Raw genomic sequence first — 12,022 nt, forward strand, 5'->3', positions numbered from 1 at the left:
GTATATGAAATTCAGATTTTTTTTTCCATATGTATCACTATCTTTCTACAGCTGTTTCTAACTGCCATTTTATGGTATAATCGTTCAGTCTTTTTTCCTCCCTGAAATTATGCACATTTGGCTCCTTCCTTACTATCCTAAATAACCTTGTATTGTGAAACTTAGTTCTTCACCTTCTCAGACAAGTTGTGGATATACTAAACATACCAACAACTAGAACAAATCTGAGGTATTCTCTGCTGAAAACTGTTAATTCCTTTTACTGTTTTTTTTTCACTTTGAATTCATTCTTACAGACCCTTCCCTATTATCTAAAGCTGTAAGAGGAACCTTCTTGAATATCTCATAAATAGACAAGTGGATTTTTCTTTTCCCTATGCTATTTCAGTCAAGAGACCTGGATGTTCTGTGTTCCTGATGAACCTCAAAGAAAACCTATGTTGAGACCAGTAGAGTAGTATTTTCCCCTGTGATTGTGCCTGATGCCAATGAAATATGTACAGAGTAAAACCACTGCAGATTTAGTTACTCCTGAAATAATGCCCTTTATTTCTGAGATATTCACCCATTTGCAAGGCCTGTGGCAGTACAGACTGTATATGGTTTCTTGCATTGTACTCTTCACCAATTTCACTTAGAACTCCAGTCAGGAAGTAACAAGTGTAGCCCATTTGTCCCTAGTCATTATATATCATAAGACGTGCCAGAATGCTGACCAAATGATATGTGTTCTACTTAATGTATTACATTTTATACTTAAAAGTAAAGAGATTTATTGATAAAATTATTTTGGCAGTGTCTGAAGTTGAATTCCTTCTCATTCACTTATTCATTCTGTGCATTCGTTTGTGCATATTTAAGATTTGCAGCTAAAGGACGGACCTAGATTTTCCCCTCATTTTACACTGTGCTGTATCCACTGTGTAATGGAATGAATCCAGCATGTGAAAAACATAAGTAATATTATCTTTTTCAGTAATTGTATCCCTGTGATTATATGGTTCTCTCTTTAAGGATGGCTGGGGAAATGTATTCTAAACATCATTAACAAAACAAGTTCTTTTTTTTCTTGGTCAGAGTTGAAAAGGGACAACTTTTTTGTGAAATTGATTTGCAGTACTCTGAAAGCTATTATCCCTATCCCAATGACAATTACTTTTGGTTATTATGTGTATGTATGCTTTAATAAGAGCTGCTTTTTGAAATCAGCTCCACCTTAGACCTAATCTAGGAATGAAGCTGTAATGCCAAGTTTATGATATCTTAGTGGGTTGCTATGGAAGTGATATTAGTAATATTAGAAATCCAGCACTGTGGGCTGTGAGGCAATAGGATGTGATAGAAACCATATGCATGGATGCAGTAGAAGAAGATTTAATTTCAACACAGATATATTCAATTCTTTGGAAAAATATGAGAGAAAAAGAAGGCAGTATATCAGAATAAGTAAGTATTTTTAGATAGTGAAGTGTATCTTGATCAGGATGTCTAGAATGTAAGAATATAAAGTTATTAATTGTCAAAAAAATGTTTTTAGCAAAATAAATTTAAATGTTAAAATTGCTGCACATGAATTAATATTATTTTTAAGAAAAAAGAAAGTGTTTTTATGGTTTGTGCTTTTGATCATAGGCTTCTTTTCCTTTCATGTTTGTTTATTATTTCTAATTTTTTTCTTTCATTTTTAATCTGCAATGGGAAGCAGATGGTAGCAACCTAGTTCTGTTCCTTTTTAGCTGTGATTATTTCCAGTGACAGTTAAGGTTGTCTTGGGCCCTTGTATAGTAAGCCTGTTGATACCGAGTGATTATTGAATAGCTCTCTAATATGTATTTATGTGTAATTTAAGATACAAAATGATCAGTGGAAGTTTTGTTACAATGTGCTTAGATGCATGGAAAGATGAAAGACTGAAGAGTGGATCAATAAAGTCATTACTGGATGGAATATGTTATGAGAACACGTTGGTGATGTACGATTAAACTGAAGAACAAAAATCATATACAATGACTGCTTCCAGCTTTTGACAGGAAACATGAGCCTTTAGGCATAAATGACTGTGAATGGCAAAATGCAGCTGCTGCCTTCATTTGAATAGCCTAAGGAAGACAGGAGAGCAATCAAAACATGCCCCAGCTATAAGCAATCATTTCAGAGCTTTAGCTGACTTAAAAAGCAATAGCAAGTTAGACTCTGAAGAGTACTAGACAGGATCCTGTGATGTGGCACTGCCAAACCCTTTGGAGGAGATACAGTGAATAAAGGAATATTCATGAGAAAAGGAATGTTCCATAGAGAATTAAGCAGCTGCACATCCCACAGTCTCTGCATGAAGCATCACATGCGTTCCAGTTTCTGCAGCTGCCCTTCAACCTCCCTTCAGCTGCTGAAGCTCTCGTCTTTGCCTCCCTCTTTCTGATCCTAACGAGTGCTCTGCAGCAGCAGCTCAGGACTTCTGGATGTTCTTCAGCAGCTGGATACTAAAATCCACTCTCAGGTGCACTGTTTTACATTTACTGCCCCGTTATTTCTTCTTTTAAATTTTATTTTGCTAAGAACTTTGAAAATGAGCATGTACCACCTGCCCTGAGAACGCACTTGAGCCGTGGGAGTGCCCACAGTAACCATCACAAATTCCTGTTGTGAGTACAATTTATCTACAGTAGTGGCTTCAGGAGGAAAGAAATTCCAGGTAAGGCAAACCAGAGGTGTCATATCTTCACAGCACAGTGCAGTTCCAAGGTTTTTAAGAGCCTTAAAATAATAGCACAGGTCTAGAAACAATAGAACCATATTAAGAACATGCCGTCCCAGCTAAAATCACTTTTTTATTTTCCTTCTGGTTCTGAGGCAGAGTTGATCAGCAAAAGGGGGAAGGACAGTATCATGCTGTCTGGTATGTTTTGCAGATATATGTGTAGCTATCTTTAATCTTACTGATATCAATTCAATCTTACTGATATCAAATGCAGCATTTTGGGGGAAAGTAGGACTGATGAAACAATGCAAAAAATGAAAAATGTATCTGTATCATCAGAGGAGCATATTTTGTTGACCTAGGTCTAGATTTTTCTGTTTTGCATAGTTCTATTTCTCTTCATTCACCATTCTTGCTTTTATTGCATTCCATAACTGCCAGAAACAAATGAAATCCAAAAGTTCTGTAGAGAAAAACAAGTTAAGCACCCCCAGCTGTTTGCAACAGCATAAACTGCTGCTTCATTAATTCAAATATGTATGTGCAAAGGCCTCCAGCACAGCCTTGCTCCAGCAACTGCTAGGATACGGAATTATTGTTTATAATAAATCACTGTAAGCCAATTGGAGTTCTGGGTACCCTGGTGCTGTGACACATGCTGCATTTGTGAGAATGGCTTTTCCAAATGTTAAAAAACTATGGGGAAACTTTATTTTTTTATTATCTTTGCTGAACTTACTTCTGACTATTGTCAACTTAATATTATTCTTTACAAAAAGGGGAAGAAAAAATTGGATTGCCAGTGTAACGAAAAAGAGCTTAAGTAGCTCATAGGAGAGTAAAAATGCTGTATAGCTTTGCTTACACAGAGAAAAGTTTAACCCAAGATCCATATTAATTTGAGAAGGGTTAAACCATTTCTGTGCCACCATTCTTATGTTTGTTGCTTCCTGCAAGTGAGTATTCTGTGAAGGCAAGACAAAAAATAGCCCTGTCCAGAAGAATTGATAAACTGAGGCTGAAGATAACACGAGTTGCTGTGGAGAACAAGGAGTTGCCCAAGGAGAATAAATAAAGAATTAGCTCCAAGTCTTTTTGAAAGGTCTGGTCATATGGAGCCATTTTTTTTCCCTTAATAGAACATTTTATAATGGTTAAGGGAGAACTCTGCTTAAAATTTGTCAAAAAAAAAATATGGCCAATAGCTGTATCATTTCATACATCTATTGCGGCAATCATAAGGATTTTTTCAGATGAATCCAGAGCCTTACATAAATGTAGGAAATACACCAATTCTAATTAGTTTGGATTCACTTGAGCTGAATTGAAGTCTGGTTTATAAACTAAGCCTCATTTTAAATTAAGTAAATACACTTGCAATCTTTTGCAGTATTTATGTATGCCAGTTTAGATAGGACTAATTTCTTTTTTTTACTGGAAGGTGTGAAAGTCTGAAAAGCTTGTTTTGTTTATTTTGGTTTTAAAAGAAAGCCAAAATCCACTTCAATTTATTTACTTACTCCTCTCTGCTGTCAGGACCTAAGTTAAAGCAATTCTAGTTCCTTTAGCTAAAGTGAGAAAAATTAAGTTGGAATTTGCAATTGGCTTTGATATTGATGTTTAGCAACATGTTTTCACAGACACACTACTTGAGTACACACCTCAGTCTTATCATCTACACAAAGGAGCTAGGTTAATAGGCTCACCTACCCTGAGGAGAATGCAAGCAAGAGTCTAAACACTGTTTTCCAGGTGAAACCCTCTGGTGTAGTTTCAGATAATGTCAATAAGGAGAGAAGAGCCATCCAGTGCTAGTACAGGTGTCAGATTGGCTATCAATCACCTCTATGTGCAGTGAGAAGCCATGGCATATCATGCCAGTGAACATAATGAAACATTGGAGCTTGCTAGTGTGCATGGTACACTAATAATGTGAGGCTGGGAGATAGAAAATTTAACTTGTTTGGAACTAAATAAACCTTTATTTAGTTATTATTAAATATAATAACTATATTATTAGGGGGGTTATTATTAAATAGCATTCCAAACCATGCTCGTGTCTTAAAACCTTACAAAACTGTCCATACATAAAATCTGAGTTTTTGTCCAGTGAAATGACAATTTCTACATGTGAGAGGAATTCACATTGTTAACATTTACCTGAAGATACAAATCTTAGTAAATGCAACCCATTAATTAAATAGGCAACATATGTGATTTGGGAAGAAGCACAAAATAAGGCTGCAAAAATATGTTTAAATGAAAGCAAAATTTGAGTTAAATACCAAAACTGTTGAGTGAACTGAAATCAATACAATTGCCTTTGGAATCTGAATATATCCAAAAAAGTTTATGTCCTTTCAAGTGAAAATAAAGTAGACTCCTGCTTAAATGATACATCATTTTATAAATGGTGTACCTTGGACTGTAAATGTAAGGTGCTAAAGGAAATCTATCAAAATTAGAACTATAGCATAACAGTGCTAGGATCAGGAAGTAGTAATTATGCAGTTTATTTGACAGTTCACTGCTTTGCAGAGAGAGCCAGAGCAGGTATCTACTGATTACCAAATGTTTGGGGGTAATTGATCTGAAAAAGAGAGCAAACTTTAAAGAACATGGAAATTATCTACATTGGGAGAAAAAAGACCAAGCCAGTGTTAGTTCAAAATCCTTGTAATTACAAGTTAGTGCCTGGCACTGTGAATCTGGAAACTGCAGTAAAATTTGTCTCCTCTCAATTTAACATGAGCTTTGCCAGTTTGAGATTAACCTTTAATTCAGTGGCTGTTCCACAGCTGACCATATATGACCTTGTTTTAAATCTGTGAACTCATGAAATTCCCTATCTGTAAAGCAGATGTCATTTTTCTGCTTAAAATTGATGTTCTGAGACTTAATTAAGTGTTCTTTGCTTATAAAGAGATTCCTCTATCAACAAAGCCTATAAGCAGTCAAAGCTGATAAAAATCTTTGTGAGTATTACCAGAGAAAAGGCACAGGCTAAGCTAAATTTTGGATATGCAGTAAGTTACAAGTCATGCCTTCCCGGAATTGTTTTGATAGTTTAAAAAAACTTTCTTGAGGAATGTAGTGAGAATATAGGAAAATGTCTTCTGTGCTTGTGTGGGAAAGCTCTCTTTACCTTGGAAAGGTTTTATTTGGGTGTTGTAAGCAGACTGGAGTGAGTGTATTTTTCCTGAGTATTGTTAAATACTGGCACAGGCTAGAATCTCATCATAGAATTGGTTTTGTTGTTGTTGTTATTGCTATTGTTGCTATTATTATTAGTTTAGCTGTAATGATTCTCATTATACTGTTTTGATTGTATATTAATAAGTGAAAGGATACTTCATTTGCATTTTTACTTTTGTAGCTATTACCTCAATTTCTATACATATGCAATATGGGTTTATACATTTGATTTAAACTATCTAAAAGGTGCTCAGAACATGAAATCTGTTGGTTGCTTTGACAATATTTACACGAAAAAATTTTTTTAGTAGAATTGAAAAGGTCAGGTTTATTTTATCACATCCTACCTTAACAAGGACTGAATTTGCATTAGCACACAATTGCATGAAAATGTAGATGTCTATTTTGCATATAATTTTAACAGTTACAGAAAAGTTAATATACAACTAGAAGCATTATTGTGTGACAGTGAATCACATTCTCATGTGAATTAGATTGCATGGCCACAGCACTTTGAAAATACTTCAATAACCCAAAACAAAGTTCTACTTTACATTTCCAAGTGTTCTGTAATACACTTTCCCTATAAACTCAAAATGTTTTATAAAAGCTATTCTGAATCATAGGTGTAATTTAGTCTTAGCACTGGCCAAGTAAATATGACTTCAAGGTACTGATCTACATTGAATTTTGTGCCATGAGTGCAGAGGACAGCTTCCTCATTCATTTGTCTTACTTTTTTGTACTCTTTTTTTTTCTAGCAATGCTTTTAAACTCATTCACAAAAATCTATGTGTTCTTTATTTTTCTGTATTCTGGTATTTGAGATATACATCAAATAGGACCCAGGATATTGTGGGATGTATGTTATATCTTACATCTCTCATTGGATTGTGTCATTACTGCACATCTGTTATAAACACTCTGCTTATTCACAGCTGGGGCTCTCTGCACCACACAGGCTGACCACATCTCCATCCCAGGCACAACCCACCCACCTCCTTCAACACTCACTCTCTCTCTGATACAGCCCTTTATGTTAACCTTGCCTGATATTGCATTGTTCTGACAATGAGTTTTTGTCATCATCCTGCTGGGAAGGATGTCTCCTGGGCTGAAACCCTATGTGATGCACATATGTGATGTATCTGTACAAAAATGATACCTTTCTTTTCCCATCTCTCCTCTCCTACATTGCAGCATATTTTATTAACTCCCTTTTGATAGTGGCTGTTGTCTTCTGGAATCCAAAGCCAAATATGAGGAAAATATAGATATGATTTTTTTTGTTATTTTGTTATTTGGGATTTTTTCCCCTCCTTTTCAAGTGTCCTGTGCTTTTAGGAAAAAAATTAATGCACAGGCTTGAATGGTCTAATAAAGCAGCATCAAGGTCATCACCACCATAAGGGTAATATTTGTATATTAATTTCAATTACTTTTCAATGCTGAAGTCATACAGGATGCCAGCTTGAAGACATTCTTCTCCCTTTTCTTCCTCAACCAACAGCATTTGTTAGTAGGATTCTGCTGTGAATTGGGAATTTTTTACCTATCAGTTCAAGCTGGATTTATTTTAAAACTACCTATTTCTCAGCGGAGAGAATGATTTTCATTTGTATTTAATTTTTTAACTGAGTTTTGAAGCTGAGTAGTGTTTTCTAGTTACAGGAGTCTCTTTAAGTGAGCTGTTAAATACTACACTGGGCTCAGTTAGAATGCTCTACTACTTAAATGTAGAGTATGATCATTTCTGTCAGTATTTCCAATTTTTCTATATAACTTTGAAACTTGCAAGTCTTTCAAAGCAGGTGAAAACTGTTAATATTACTAAGAAATGTATTTTATCAATCTAGAGGAAAATATGAGGAATTTTGTTGATCTGTGTGTTTTTGACCTTGGCTAAAGTGGGAAATTTATATTCATTGTATTTAGGAAAGCTGATAAGCTTTTGATTGGAAGACTTAGACCTTATAATTTAGCCTATATCATGACTTTAACAGTTAGACCATGATTCTAATAAAAAAAATGCTACTTTGGAGTTTAAATCTATTTTCATCACCCAGACCATCTTATCTGTCAATATCTGATTAGAGGTCCTTGCTGCTTGAGACAGCTTTTCTCTGTCTGACAGATAATCTGAGGCTCTGAGACCATCAAGTGAGGATTCATCTGTAGGAGTGGGGGGACTAAAAAAAAGGCTAGAAAGATCTAGGAGATAATTTTTGATTACACTTCAACCTATGACTTTTGCCTTGAGCCCAATAGAAAGGCTGAATCTTTCTGTCTTATTACTGCACAGACAGAATACTCCTGTATTGATTTAAAAATTCAAATAAGTTTCAGCTTGATTATTTCTTCATAAAATCTCATCTGAGTTGAAGGAAAACTGTAGTATTTTTTCCTTTCAGTCTCAATTTGTTCTCATTTTAATTTTCAATGCATTAAGTATAAGTTGTTGCACTAACAGAGGCCTTTGATACCTCTGTCCACAGTGCTACCCAGACCAAGAGAAGCTTTCTGTCCAAGCAGCTTCTCTGAGGTAATTGCTTCATTACAATACAGTAACTTTCTTGAAGATGAAACAGAAACTAAATTTTCCAAGTAAGACATATGTAAAATCAGAAAGAGAGAAACTGGTTGTTGTTTAAGATCCTGAAAGGTCTTTCACACCTACTTGCTACAGTGACAAGAGTTTGTCTAATCTACTCATAAATATGTCTTTTGGGGAAAATTTAATTATAGCTCCTGGTACTTATAGGAAGAAAAATACTGCATTTAATGTTTACAAATATTCACTTTAGTTCCCAAGTCTGTATTTGTCAGTAAGTAGCACAAACATATTTTCCTGACATAGCAATTTTGAGTGCAGAATATCAGGCATTTATTTTGATATTTACCATAAATATGGGAATAGATTTCTACCTTTAGTTCTACAAGTAATTTTTAATCTAAATGCATAGTGTGCATGTATTGTTTACTCTTCCTAGAAGGATAACTGTGTGCTCTTGCTTGTACTGACAGATGTGGATACTGGATAAGATAAATTCTGAGCCCAAGAGGCAGAGATTTATTAGCTGACTATACAAAAGTTATGGCACATATTTTATAATTTTATACTCATATCCGCTGTGTTGAAATTTCATAGTGCTCTAGGTTTGAAGGTAGATTTAATGTCAGAAAGAGAAGTGTTGGTGAAAAGCAAGGTGAAACTGTGCTATGCCTGGGTGTATTTAGCCTAGACAGAGTCCAGGGTTTTATCTCAGGTGAGAGTGAAAAGCCAAATTAGCCAGGGACACCAGTGAGTATCTGAGATTTCAAGATATCCAAAGATGTAGTATCAAACTTATTCAAGCCAAGCATATGTGAAAACAGGAAATACAACCACTAAAAACTTGCCAGAATTTTTACAAAGAACTCATCTCTACTGACATTCAAATTAATAATTTGATCTAATATGTAGATAGCTGGAACCCAATATAGGACTCAAAGGGGCTGTTCCTTAGTTTAGCTGTAAGGTCAGAACAATGATAGGGACCCTTAGTAATAGATGTCCAAACAAATGTACCTCAGAGACACTCACAATTATTAGATAACTCATATCTAATTAAGCTCACCATCGGGTTTCTGAACTAATGACCTGATTAAATTTGACTTGCAGGCTTGCCAATTATGTGTTTTCCTTTTATACATCCTTTTTTGAAGGAAATTCACAGTATGAGCCTAGAGTAGTGGTTTGCATACATCACATAAATGCCATCATCTCCTCAACTGGAAAGTTTCCTAATCATTCTTGTGAAATGTAATACTCTGTTACTTCCAGTAATCTGAAATTTCTTTATGGAGCTATGTTTGGATTAATCTGCTTTGTCAAAAGCCTTTGAAAATAATGAATATCTTTTTTTTTTAACAAGAACGGGCAAGAATTGTTGATTTTAACCAAACATTGTGTTGAATCCGCAGGCTTTTCAAGTTTTGAAGCTCAATCACTGAAAAAAATTGTCCTGCTCATATTCTCAGTTTCAAAAACTGCCAGCTGAAGAGTAACAGGTAACTTTATTGTTAACTCAGCAAGCTGAGTCATGAAATAATATTTAATGGCAGTCTGTATTTCCCAATTCCCTGAAAATAAGGGTTCTTGGGTATCGTGATTGTAATTTTGAGTATATCAAGAAGAGAAGGTAAAAGGAACAGGAACAACAAAATTTAGTCTTTCTTTTGAAGGAAAGTAAAGCTGTTTATGCATATGCACAACATGTTCTCTGAGACTGGACTGAAAAGATGAGCATAATTATTATTGAGGAAAAAATATTTAATTCACTTTCATTACTGTAGGAATGAAAATGTCATTTCAAGTAACATATTGAATCTGATGCATATTGAATTTGATGCATGTTGAACTTCTATAACCTCAACTATAAGCAAAATGAGCTAACAAAGTAACAAAGTCAACTAAATTTCTGTATTTACATCAGTCTTTTATACTATGTTTAAATGTGCGTGAGTAAAAAGCAATTGAATAAACATTAAGACTCTTCCAGATATTATTCTGGAGAATAGGTAGAAGAAAAGTCAATTTTCCTTCTATATACTAGAAAATCCTAGAACAAAGTTAATTGAATAGAGATATTTTTTTCTTCTGTCTTTTGATTGGTCCATTGATGCATTAATTATGAACTTCAAGAAGGAAATAACATATAGGTTGTTAATCATTCAGTACAACTTCACATTATACTAATGCTCAGGGCACTTTGTTTTTTTTTTTTTTTTTTTAATTTGCTTTACTTGGAGAGAGAGTAAGACAAAGACTTAAGGCAGGATAGGCATCAACATATGAAGCTACCCATTTCAATTTTGCTTTTCTGTACTATCATTTGCATTGTACCAACCTATTTCAATTCCAGAATTTCCAACACTGCCTTGTGCTGCTTTTCCACAGCAAACATTCCTGCTTTGTTTTAAAAATATTTACTTTTAGATCACCTTGCAAGATGAGAAGGTGACATGCTGTCATATTCTGTCATACATGGAGATGAAGGTCAAAGTGCTACTCAGCTTGGGTGACAAACTGAGCCACCCATGACCTGCTTTGCAGAGTACTTAGCATTCCAAACAGCTCCCTGGTACAGTGGCTCAAAGCAAAGCCCCTGCTGACTTTCTGCTGCAGCATTTATTATTCAGTAGGTTTGCATATTGGGTCCATAGGTCAGAAATCAGGTGATCACTAATTATATGACCTTAACAATGACCATCCAAGAGAAATGTATTTCAAGTAACTTGCTCATTAATACATAGCACTTCAGTAGCTAAGGAAAGAATATTATTTCATTCTACAGGTTTTCATTCAGCTGTCTTAATTGTGAGTGTAGTTTTGTGATGTTGCTGTTACCCCGAGTTTGTTCTAGGGAAGCTGAGATTGGAGAGGAAAGGAAAAAGGAAGAATTGAGCCTGAGATTGGCTCCTATTATCAGTGTTAACAGGCAGACTTGGATCACATATGATCCTCAGATGCTGCTAAGAAAATATCTTATGGCCTCTGTCTGAACCATTCCTAGTATAAATGTAATTTATCAATTACAGTAAAGCTGTCTTTTATAAACACGTAAACACTTTTCTAAACATGGTTTTAAAAGCAGACAATTTGGGCAAACTTCCACAGGCATAGCCAGCTCATGATTTCTATGAGAACAGTCCCTGTTATATTTTAAATGCATACTTTGAAAGCACAGTTTTTCGAGTTAATAGTTGATGAGAATCTATCATCAATAAGAATTTATTTTAATATTAGGGAAAAAACAATTTTCTCTAAATTGTTTTTTGCCAAAATCAAGGTAAAAAAAATTCAAGTAACCTTAGATGGAAAATTTAATCTTTAATGATTCTGTTTTGTCAAAATTACAGATAATTGAAATCATTACCTTAAAATACTAATTTGTAAACACCTACATAGGTACAGTTACACCCTTTAGATTTAATGACAGTAATTTAATAAGGAGTTTTTTCGTATCTCTCCTCTTTCAACAAAATACACTGTTCTCTGAAACCCTGAAGTGAACTGAAACTATCACTAGTTTTAAATGGGCTTTAAACACAGCCTTTATTGGAGCCACAATATAACAAAATTTCTCA

At 34.7% G+C, this 12,022-nt stretch overlaps 1 long non-coding RNA gene across 7 annotated transcripts in view; it reads left to right on the top strand.

Moving 5' to 3' along the window:
• Positions 1-1,157: 1,157 nt before the first annotated feature.
• The window catches only part of LOC139592345 (uncharacterized), a 98,187-nt gene continuing 87,322 nt past the window's right edge, over positions 1,158-12,022 (top strand). For 3 of the 7 annotated variants that reach the window (XR_011679972.1, XR_011679973.1, XR_011679974.1), the window contains exons 1-2: positions 1,165-1,446; positions 9,857-9,943. This is a non-coding gene — a long non-coding RNA (uncharacterized lncRNA). Of the gene's footprint in view, positions 1,447-9,856; positions 9,944-12,022 lie in introns of all 7 variants that reach the window. The other 4 variants (XR_011679970.1, XR_011679975.1, XR_011679976.1 and 1 more) reach the window with 3 other exon arrangements.

The sequence above is a fragment of the Agelaius tricolor genome, unplaced genomic scaffold, assembly GCF_023055355.1.
Source record: "Agelaius tricolor isolate 1412-34295 unplaced genomic scaffold, bAgeTri1.0.p SCAF_8, whole genome shotgun sequence".
In the NCBI taxonomy this organism is placed as follows: domain Eukaryota; kingdom Metazoa; phylum Chordata; class Aves; order Passeriformes; family Icteridae; genus Agelaius; species Agelaius tricolor.